Source organism: Scylla paramamosain, unplaced genomic scaffold, assembly GCF_035594125.1.
Source record: "Scylla paramamosain isolate STU-SP2022 unplaced genomic scaffold, ASM3559412v1 Contig128, whole genome shotgun sequence".
Taxonomy (NCBI): Eukaryota; Metazoa; Arthropoda; class Malacostraca; order Decapoda; family Portunidae; genus Scylla; species Scylla paramamosain.
Genome location: NW_026973793.1, coordinates 92,501 through 103,826, shown reverse-complemented (window position 1 = coordinate 103,826; position 11,326 = coordinate 92,501). Strand labels below are relative to the sequence as shown.

At 43.2% G+C, this 11,326-nt stretch overlaps 1 protein-coding gene across 11 annotated transcripts in view; it reads left to right on the top strand.

Annotated features, from left to right (window-relative positions):
- Positions 1–1,732: 1,732 nt before the first annotated feature.
- LOC135099426 (uncharacterized) overlaps positions 1,733–11,326 on the top strand; it is a 25,314-nt gene continuing 15,720 nt past the window's right edge. For 7 of the 11 annotated variants that reach the window (XR_010267938.1, XR_010267937.1, XR_010267936.1 and 4 more), the window contains exons 1-9: positions 4,192–4,346; positions 6,635–6,748; positions 6,988–7,058; positions 7,430–7,616; positions 8,488–8,742; positions 8,844–8,877; positions 9,292–9,437; positions 10,262–10,409; positions 10,992–11,090. The gene's annotated coding sequence lies outside the window, so the exon portion shown is untranslated. Of the gene's footprint in view, positions 1,751–4,190; positions 4,347–6,634; positions 6,749–6,987; positions 7,059–7,429; positions 7,617–8,487; positions 8,743–8,843; positions 8,878–9,291; positions 9,438–10,261; positions 10,410–10,991; positions 11,091–11,326 lie in introns of those variants that run through there. The other 4 variants (XR_010267939.1, XM_064001758.1, XR_010267932.1 and 1 more) reach the window with 3 other exon arrangements.

The window sequence follows — 11,326 nt, the reverse complement described above, 5'->3', positions numbered from 1 at the left end:
AGCTGGACGAAATACCGCTTTTTTAATACAAATACCTAAATATTCACTAATCCACAATAATTTTGCACAATGTTCGTCGTGGCTGATGTTGATTCATGCATGGTGTATGTAAATGTCATCTGAACCCTCTCTGGTTAGATTTCTTTGTGATATTAGGGATTTAATATTTCTCCGTTTTCTCCCCTTGGGTGTACGTCCACCTGCTTCCAACAACATCAATGGAAGCTATCTAAAAACGCATCAATCCTTAAAAATAATCAATATTATATAATATTAAATAAATACAAAGCCAAAAAGGAAAAAATGAAGGTCGAGAACACAAATATTAAGTCAATGTACGGTGAAAAGTGAGCCCGTTATAAAGACGCAATTTGTACCCCGGGCAGCAGTAGCGGTGTTAAACAACCCCTTTTATGAACTGCTATTGAGGAACTCTACGGACATAATGTGCGTTTCGGGGGTTTTAGACTTTCAAGAGTAAAAAAACAACAAAAAAAAACAAAAACAACATGAATCAAATAACAAGCATCAATAACAACAACAAGGAGAAAAAAACAAGCAACGACGACAAGAACAAGAAAAAAACAACAAAAAACAGAGACAACAACAATGACTACATTTTCTATGATGAATAAGAAAATGGTTATGGGTCACTAATTCATTTTTAATTGCTACTCATATTTTGTCTTTTTTTTTGCCATTCATGTCGATTATATTGCTTATTTAATCCATTGAGTAATATGATGCTACTCTATGGGTATTTAACGTGTGAGAAATGTTTAATAATTCGATCAAATAAAGACAGAAAAGAGTTAATCTCATCAAATGTCTACTTGCAAACGTTACAATATTATGGTCAAAAAAACAAAAATACGCAAATAATCAAGATTTAATTAAGTATGAAAGTGGGATAAATTATTTTACACATGCTCTGATTATGGCAGCACTAAACAAGCTATATTAATCTTTTTCTTTGAGAGAGTTTTATTTCATGGTGTTTCAATATGGCTGCCGACCTGACTTCACACTTACCGTTTTTTTAAAGGTTGTTTCTGCTTATTTGAGCAATAAATGACTAAAATGAACACTTAGAAATAAAGATAATGCACTTAACATTTATTTTTCTGGTTACTGGTGATATCTTTCTCTTACTGAAATAATCTCGCTTTCAGACATAGATATAACATATACTTCACTTCCTGACGTAATTATATATCCCTGAATGACATACATATTTCAGATTTTTAAGTTTATATTTTTAAAACTATTTTTTTGCCATTAACTAATATTTAACTTTCGATAAAATTAATTTACAGACAAAGGATCCTGAAGTTAACGGCAGCCATCTTGAAAATTTGACAATGTAGAATTTCCTAAATCTCTCTGAGGGTTAAGGTTATTCATCAGTCACTCTCTATCATTTCATTAATATTTCAATCAATATTTTTATTCATTTATTTATTTATTTATTTATTTTTAAGGTTAATATACACAAGGATATTGGCAGAGAAAAAAAATGAACACTGAGATAATTATACTCACAAGAAATGCACATTTTATTTATTTCTGATACAATTTTGCTTAAATAAAAATCAATGCATGCAAAAACTATAATCAAAATATTTATAGACAGGGTCCTTCAAATCCACACTGCTGGCTGGTGCTGTTACCTTACCACCTCTTACGTTCTCTGAAATAATGTTTTATCAGGCCTCTCACAATATCTTACCCTGAACAGGATGCTAACTAGGTGTGTGTGTGTGTGTGTGTGTGTGTGTGTGTGTGTGTGTGTGCTATGCAAGGTTAGAGAGAGAGAGAGAGAGAGAATATTATTTTCTTCTAAACCTTATCTTTTTTTTCTTTTAACCATTATCATCTTTTTTTCCTCCTCCTCCTCCTTTTCATTTTCTTCCCCTTTCTAAATCACTCAACACACACCCAGATACACCAAAAACACACCAAAACACACCCAAAACACACCAAAACACACCAGAACACACCCATTACACCCAAAACACACCAGAACACACCCAAAACACACCAGCACACACCAAACACACCCAGACACACCCAATACACCCAGAACACACCCAGACATACCCAGATACACCCAGAACACACTCAAATACACCCAGACACACCAGAACACACCCAAAACACACCAAACACACCCAATACACCCAAAACACACCAGAACACACCAAACACACCCAGACACACCCAGATACACCCAAAACACACCAGAACACACCCAGACACACCCAATACACCCAGAACACACCCGGACACACCCAAATACACCCAGACACACCCAATACACCCATAACACACCAGAACACACTCAAATACACCCAGACACACCCAAACACACCCAAATACACCCAAAACACACCCAGACACACCCAATAACGGTTTCTACACATGGTTTAGAGGTCCACTCAACAAATGGAGAGGACACAAAAGCAAAAAGATTCACTTGGAAAATATTTGCCTTATAAATTGTTTTAATGTTCTGTTATGTTAGGCTACAAAATATTTAACTCTCTCTCTCTCTCTCTCTCTCTCTCTCTCTCTCTCTCTCTCTCTCTCTCTCTCTCTCTCTCTAGGCATAATTGATAAGAAAAATATATGATAATTTGTGCCTAGATACTTGTACCATAATTATTATTTTATTTATTTATTTTTTTTTTTTTTTATGTAGGAAGGTCACCGGCCAAGGGCAACAAAAATCTAATAAAAAAAATGCCCACTGAAATGTCAGTCCCATAAAAGGGTTAAAGCAGTGGTCAAAAATTGATGGATAAGTGTCTTGAAACCTCCCTCTTGAAGGAATTCAAGTCATAGGAAGGTGGAAATACAGAAGCAGGCAGGGAGTTCCAGAGTTGACCAGAGAAAGGGATGAATGATTGAGAATACTGGTTAACTCTTGCATTAGAGAGGTGTACAGAATAGGGGTGAGAGAAAGAAGAAAGTCTTGTGCAGCGAGGCCGTGGAAGGAGGGGAGGCATGCAGTTAGCAAGATCATAAGAGCAGTTAGCATGAAAATAGCGGTAGAAGACAGCTAGATATGCAACATTACGGCAGTGAGAAAGAGGCTGAAGACACTCAGTTAGAGAGGAGTTGATGAGACAAAAAGCTTTTGATTCCACCCTGTCTAGAAGAGCAGTATGAGTGGAACCCCCCCAGACATGTGAAGCATACTCCATACATGGACGGATAAGGCCCTTGTACAGAGTTAGCAGCTGGGGGGGTGAGAAAAACTGGCGGAGACGTCTCAGACCACCTAACTTCATAGAAGCTGTTTTAGCTAGAGATGAGATGTGAAGTTTCCAGTTCAGATTATAAGTAAAGGACAGACCGAGGATGTTCAGTGTGGAAGAGGGGGACAGGTGAGTGTCACTGAAGAAGAGGGGATAGTTGTCTGGAAGGTTGTGTCCAGCTGATAGATGGAGGAATTGAGTTTTTGAGGCATTGAACAATACCAAGTTTGCTCTGCCCCAATCAGAAATTTTAGAAAGATCAGAAGTCAGGCGTTCCGTGGCTTCCCTGCGTGATATGTTTACAAAGTCCTCCTCTGTTTTACTGGAGGTTAATTTTTGATGCTGAGAATGCTGGGAAAATCTGGTACTATCATAGAACTTAGGCTGGATATGGAGAGAGAGAGAGAGAGAGAGAGAGAGAGAGAGAGAGAGAGAGAGAGAGAGAGATTAATAACTAGTGAAAATAAATCAGAATTGCGAATTGTCAGGATACAGTTTTCAGTAATTATCAGATTCACTATAACGTTAGAGGTCATTATATGCATACTGTCATGTGTGTGTGTGTGTGTGTGTGTGTGTGTGTGTGTGTGTGTGTGTGTGTGTTTTAATAAATTCACTAACTTAGCTTTCCTGCAACTCAGAATTTCCAGGTATCATAAGGAAGAAAATGTTTTTGTTGTCTAATTATCAGGTATTCAGCGCTCCCTAATCACCCAATCTTACTGAATCAACCTAATTACGGCTTGCTATGTCATATCAGCCCAATCTAATCGTATCACCTTATATAGCTGACTAACTAAAGGGACTGCCACAGAAGAGAAAACCAAATTATTATAAATGTAAAAAATATATATAAATTAGACCAAACAGTCATGTTGAACTCCTTACAATAATTAGTTATATAAAAAAAATATTTAGGCCCGTTTGTACTTGAGTTTGAACCAGCAGAAACCACAACAAACAGACGCCATATTGGTTGTTTACCCCTTGATCCTAGAGAGACCAAGGGAGAGAGACGAGTTAAAGGAAGATCTCAATTTACTACTGAACTACAAAGGGAGCGAGGAATGTGACAAAAAGGGAGCAGTAAGTAGCAGGCAGGGTGTGTTAATATATAGCAGGAAGCAGACATGGCAGTGGAAGTTATTGGGGTTTTCAAGGTTCTAATAGTTTAACAGGCTGCAGTGGAAGTTATTGGGGTTTTCAAGGTTCTGGGTGGTCTGGGTGTGTGTGGCAGTGTTTGGGTGTGTGTGGCAGTGTTTGGGTGTGTGTGGCAGTGTCTGGGTGTGTGTGGCAGTGTTTGGGTGTGTGTGGCAGTGTTTGAGTGTGTGTGGCAGTGTTTGGGTGTGTGTGGCAGTGTTTGGATGTGTGTGGCAGTGTTTGGGTGTGTGTGGCAGTGTCTGGGTGTGTGTGGCAGTGTCTGGGTGTGTGTGGCAGTGTCTGGGTGTGTGTGGCAGTGTCTGGGTGTGTGTGGCAGTGTCTGGGTGTGTGTGGCAGTGTCTGGGTGTGTGTGGCAGTGTTTGAGTGTGTGTGGCAGTGTCTGGGTGTGTGCGGCAGTGTCTGGGTGTGTGTGGCAGTGTCTGGGTGTGTGTGGCAGTGTCTGGGTGTGTGTGGCAGTGTTTGGGTGTGTGTGGCAGTGTCTGGGTGTGTGTGGCAGTGTTTGGGTGTGTGTGGCAGTGTCTGGGTGTGTGTGGCAGTGTTTGAGTGTGTGTGGCAGTGTCTGGGTGTGTGTGGCAGTGTCTGGGTGTGTGTGGCAGTGTTTGAATGTGTGTGGCAGTGTCTGGGTGTGTGTGGCAATAGTTTAACAGGCTGCAGTGGAAGTTATTGGGGTTTTCAAGGTTCCAGGGATAGTTTAACAGGCTGCGGTGGAAGTTATTGGGGTTTTCAAGGTTCTAATAGTTTAACAGGCTGCAGTGGAAGTTATTGGGGTTTTCAAGGCTCCAGGGATAGTTTAACAGGCTGCAGTGGAAGTTATTGGGGTTTTCAAGGTTCCAGGGATAGTTTAACAGGCTGCGGTGGAAGTTATTGGGGTTTTTTCAAGGTTCTAATAGTTTAACAGGCTGCAGTGGAAGTTATTGGGGTTTTCAAGGTTCCAGGGATAGTTTAACAGGCTGCAGTGGAAGTTATTGGGTTTTTTTCAAGGTTCTAATAGTTTAACAGGCTGCAGTGGAAGTTATTGGGGTTTTCAAGGTTCCAGGGATAGTTTAACAGGCTGCAGTGGAAGTTATTGGGGTTTTTTCAAGGTTCTAATAGTTTAACAGGCTGCAGTGGAAGTTATTGGGGTTTTCAAGGTTCCAGGGATAGTTTAACAGGCTGCAGTGGAAGTTATTGGGGTTTTTTCAAGGTTCTAATAGTTTAACAGGCTGCAGTGGAAGTTATTGGGGTTTTCAAGGTTCCAGGGATAGTTTAACAGGCTGCGGTGGAAGTTATTGGGGTTTTCAAGGTTCCAGGGATAGTTTAACAGGCTGCAGTGGAAGTTATTGGGGTTTTCAAGGTTCCAGGGATAGTTTAACAGGCTGCGGTGGAAGTTATTGGGGTTTTCAAGGTTCCAGGGATAGTTTAACAGGCTGCAGTGGAAGTTATTGGGGTTTTCAAGGTTCCAGGGATAGTTTAACAGGCTGCGGTGGAAGTTATTGGGGTTTTCAAGGTGTTTCATGATTTTAATAGTTTAATGCAGTTCTTCCCCACACTTCTCCTTCCTCACAGACCTTCCTCCATGTTCCCTCCACCTTCTCTCCAATCCTGACTATCCTGCGAGTCTTGCTTCATAGTTAAAATAGTGCTTTTGTTAGATAGTCTGACATCACCACCAACCATTTTCCCCTCCACCACCCTCTATTCTTTCCTCCATATCTCCCTTCATAAGTTACCTCCACACTTCTCCTTCCTCACAGACCTTCCTCCATGTTCCCTCCACCTTCCCTCCAATCCTGACTATCCTGCGAGTCTTGCTTCATAGTTAAAATAGTGCTTTTGTTAGATAGTCTGACATCACCACCAGCCATTTTCTCCTCCACCACCCTCTATTCTTTCCTCCATATCTCCCTCCATAAGTTACCTCCACACTTCTCCTTCCTCACAGACCTTCCTCCATGTTCCCTCCACCTTCCCTCCAATCCTGATTATCCTGCAAGTCTTGCTTCATAGTTAAAATAGTGCTTTTGTTAGATAGTCTGACATCACCACCAGCCATTTTCTCCTCCACCACCCTCTATTCTTTCCTCCATATCTCCCTCCATAAGTTACCTCCACACTTCTCCTTCCTCACAGACCTTCCTCCATGTTCCCTCCACCTTCCCTCCAATCCTGACTATCCTGTGTCTCTTGGTTCATAGTGAAAATAGTGCTTCTTTGACCTGTGCTCTCTCTGGCAGGCTCTGTTGAAGAACCAGGACAGGGCAGGGAAGGTGAATGGCCCATCTATATTCCCTGACCTCTGCACTTCACACCGCAAGAATTTGATGCACATGTTGAAAAACCATCAAAAGGTGTGTGTGTGTGTGTGTGTGTGTGTGTGTGTGTGTGTGTGTGTGTGTAATAGTAGTAGTAGTAGTAATAGTAATATAGGAACATAATAAAAATAATCAAAAAATACTATGAATTTCTTACTGGAGGTGTTACTAACTCTCTCTCTCTCTCTCTCTCTCTCTCTCTCTCTCTCTCTCTCTCTCTCTCTCTCTCTCTCTCTCTCTCTCTCTCTCTCTCTCTCTCTCTCTCTCTCTCTCAGCTGCAAGACATCAAAAGGAGATGCATCAAGGCAAAGGAAGAGCTGTCGGAGAATTTGCACGTTAGACTGAAGTAAGTATTCACAGCAGCAGCAGGAGGAGGAGGAGGAGGAGGAGGAGGAGGAGGAGGAGGAGGAGGAGGAGGAGGAGGAGGAGGAGGAGGAGGAGGAGGAGGAGAATCAGCTGTTCCTTTTTTGGTAATGATATTTGTTTGTTTGTTTGTTTTCTTTCTCCTCCTTCCTTCCTTATTTTCTTGTTATCATCATTGTCCTTCTCTTTTCATTATTCACTTTGAGCTGTGTTGTCACTTGTTCCTCTTTCTTCTCTCCCTCCATTACAAAATTTTCCCTTTTCAACTCCCACCCCCTCTGTGTCTCTCTCCCCCCTGCCTCCCTGCCTCCCTGCCTCCCTGCCTGTCTCTCTTAACCGATCCTGACCCCATAGGTGGATAATGTATATAGAGAGGCGTCTGTACGAGGCGGACACGCGCGTCTCCATTCACCAAGAGAGTGTGCGGCGCCTGGCTGGACTCCTGCAGGTGGTGGAGCAGATTCACCGCGCCCCGAGGGTCTATGCCGCAGCCGTCACGGAGGTGGCTCGCCGGCACGCCTTCTCCAGGGCCTTCCTGCAGGTGAACTAAGGGTCAGAGGAGGGTGAGAATTGGAGGGGAGGTGGAGGGATGACTGGGGAAGGTGTGCAAGGAAGGAGAAGCATGGAGGTAACTTGTGGAGGGAAATATTGGAGGAAAGGAGAGAGGGTGGTGGAGGGAAGAATTATTGGCTGTGGTGGCAGACTATCTAACAAAAGCACTATTTTATCTATGAAGCAAGTGTCACAGAATAGTCAGGATTGGAGGAGAGGTGGAGGAAACATGGAGGAAGGTCTGTGAGGGAGGAGAAGTCTGGAGGTAACTTGTGGAGGGAGAAATGGAGGAGAGGGACTAAGAAAACACTGGCCACAGAGACGAGGCCTTGTTTTGTCACCACCACTGAGTGAAGCCGGTTTGCTGGTGTAAAGTATGAATCCACAGCATAAGTACATGACTAGTCCATTACTGAGTCCTTTATAGCCTGCTTGCCTGCCAGTTGTGGTTGTACAAGTTCCTGATACAAGGTACAAGCTGGGTCATAATTCTGTCTTTAACTTGCAGGACACACCTCTCTCTGCCAACTACCTCTGTATGAAAAACCCTGCCAGCTTTATGCATTCTAGTTACCTAAAGTCAGTCCAGCACTAGTACCAGCTTCCCCCAAGATGCTGCTGGCCCTGTCTTCAAATTGACCCTTCTTATTTGCCAGACTGTAAAGAAATCCTTGTTTACTTAATGTGTGTGTGTGTTTGTGTTCGCTTAATAATACACCTTCATATGTCTGTGTACCTGTAATCCTTGTTTTTCTATCTCTCTCTCTACTACTACTACTACTACTACTACTACTACTACTACTACTACTACTACTACTACTACTACTACTACTACTACTACTACTACTACTACTTTACAGGTTACACAAAGAAAACATAGATGAACTGAGAAGACTGCTGCCGGAACTTTCTCACTGCCTGGCCATTGGTGAGGTTCTGGCGGTTCCTCCTCTGCTTCGCCATTTCACAGCTGCCCTCAATACACAGGAGGAGAGGAGGAGGAGGAGGAGGAGGAGGAGGATGAAGAAGAACGAGGAGCAGGAAGACAAGGAGCAGGAGGAGGAGGATGAGGAGGAGAAAGAGGAGGAGGAGGAGGAAAAGGAAGGCTCTAGGAGGTAAGACATATTGTTGTTGTTGTTGATATTATTATTATTATTATTATTATTATTATTTATTATTATTATTATTATTATTATTATTATCATTATTTTTTCAGATTACAAGAAAAGACAAGCACACAAGATTATGAGGTGTGTGTGTGTGTGTGTGTGTGTGTGTGTGTGTGTGTGTGTGTGTGTGTGTGTGTGTGTGTGTGTGTGTGTGTGTGTGTGTGTGTGTGTGTGTGTGTGTGTGTGTGTGAGAGAGAGAGAGAGAGAGAGAGAGAGAGAGAGAGAGAGAGAGAGAGAGAGAGAGAGAGAGAGAGAGAGAGAGAGAGAGAGAGAGAGAGAGAGAGAGAGAGAGAGAGAGAGAGAGAGAGAGAGAGAGAGAGAGAGAGAGAGAGAGAGAGAGGCTGTGTGTGTGTGTGTGTGTGTGTGTGTGTGTGTGTGTGTGTGTGTGTGTGTGTGTGTGTGTGTGTGTGTGTGTGTGTGTGTGTAAATTATATGAATTAATATATATATATTTATCTCCACCACCACCACCACCACCACCACCATGGCTGCCAGATGAAAGAAGAGGAGGGAGAGGAGGAGGAGGAAGAAGAAGAAGAAGAGGAGGAGGAGGAGGAGGAGAAGAGGGGCTCTGTGAAGACCAAACAGCATTTTACAGCTCTTCCTGATTACCCAAAGCACATCAAACTGGACAAGCACAGGTGAGAGAGAGAGAGAGAGAGAGAGAGAGAGAGAGAGAGAGAGAGAGAGAGAGAGAGAGAGAGAGAGAGAGAGAGAGAGAGAGAGTTATAGGTATCTTGTTCTTGTTTTTCTTCTTCTTCTTCTTCTTCTTCTTCTTCTTCAATTTGAATTATTATTATTAGTAGTAGTGGTGGTGGTGGTGGTGATGGTGGTGGTGGTGGTTGTTGTTGTTGTTGTTGTTATATTAAAAGTAATAGTAGTAGTAATGATAATAATAATAAAAATAATAATAGTAATAGTAATAGTATTGGTATATTTAAGGACACACACACACACACACACACACACACACACACACACACACACACACACACACACACACACACACACACACACACACACACACACACACACACACACACACACACACACATGCCTCTCTCTCTCTCTCTCTCTCTCTCTCTCTCTCTCTCTCTCTCTCTCTCTCTCTCTCTCTCTCTCTCTCTCTCTCTCTCTCTCTCTCTCTCTCTCTCTCTCTCTCTCACACACACACACACACACACACACACACACACACACACACACACACACACACACACACACACACACACACACACACACACACACACACACACACACACACATACACACACACATACATACATACATACATACATACATACATACACACTGCCCCCCTCACCCCCTCCTCTCTCCCCCCCACAGGTTGGCCTCCCCCCTCCACCACCACCACCACCACCACCACCACCACCACCACCACCACCACCACCACTACTGACTTTATATTAACAGATTTATATATTGAAGATATTTTTCCTTTTAGTTTTGAAGAAGAGGAGGAGGAAGAGGAAGAGGAAGGAGGAGGAGGAGGGTTAGGTGTGGCCCTCCCTCCCCCTCCCACACCACTGCAGTCCCAGCCTCTGATTGGCCAGCTCTCAGCCAATCAAGAGAGAGACTTTATGGCCTTGCAGGTAAGTATGTTGTGATACTGATTGGCTGTGATGTCAGACTCTCCAACAAAAACACTATTTTAACTAAGAACTAAGTGTCACAGGATAGTCAGGATTGGAGGAGAGATGGAGGAAAGATGGAGGAAGGTCTGTGAGGGAGGAGAGGCCTGGAGGGAACTTGCAGAGGAAGAAATGGAGGAAAGAATAGAGGGTGGTAGAGGAGAGAATGTCTGACTTTTTTGTGAGACTATCTAACAAAAAACACTATTTTAACCATGAACAAAGTGTCACAGGATAGTCAGGATTGGAGGAGAGATGGAGGAAAGATGGAGGAAGGTCTGTGAGGGAGGAGAGGCTTGGAGGGAACTTGCGGAGGAAGAAATGGAGGAAAGAATATAGGGTGGTAGAGGAGAGAATGTCTGACTATTTTGTGAGACTATAACAAAAAACACTATTTTAACTATGAACAAAGTGTCGCAGGATAGTCAGGTTTGGAGGAGAGATGGAGGAAACATTGCAGAATCTCTATGTGGAAGGAGAAATGTGGAGGAGAAAGGTGGAGGGAGATATGAAGGGATAACTAAAACTTTCTCTTCCTTGCAGGTTGAATTGAGTGAAGCAAGAGTGGAAGTAGAGAGGCTGAGAGACAGACTGGGACAACTTGGTGATTTGAAGGGACAAGTGAATGCACTGAGAGAGAAGGTGAGGCTTGACCTTTGCTGGGATGGACTGGGGGAGGCTGGGATGAACTGGGAGAGGCTGGGATGGACTGGGAGAGGCTGGAATGGACTGGGAGAGGCTGGGATGGACTGGGGGAGGCTGGGATGAACTGGGAGAGGCTGGGATGGACTGGGAGAGGCTGGAATGAACTGGGAGAGGCTGGGATGAACTGGAAGAGACTGAGATCAACTGGGAGAGGCTGGAATGGACTGGGAGAG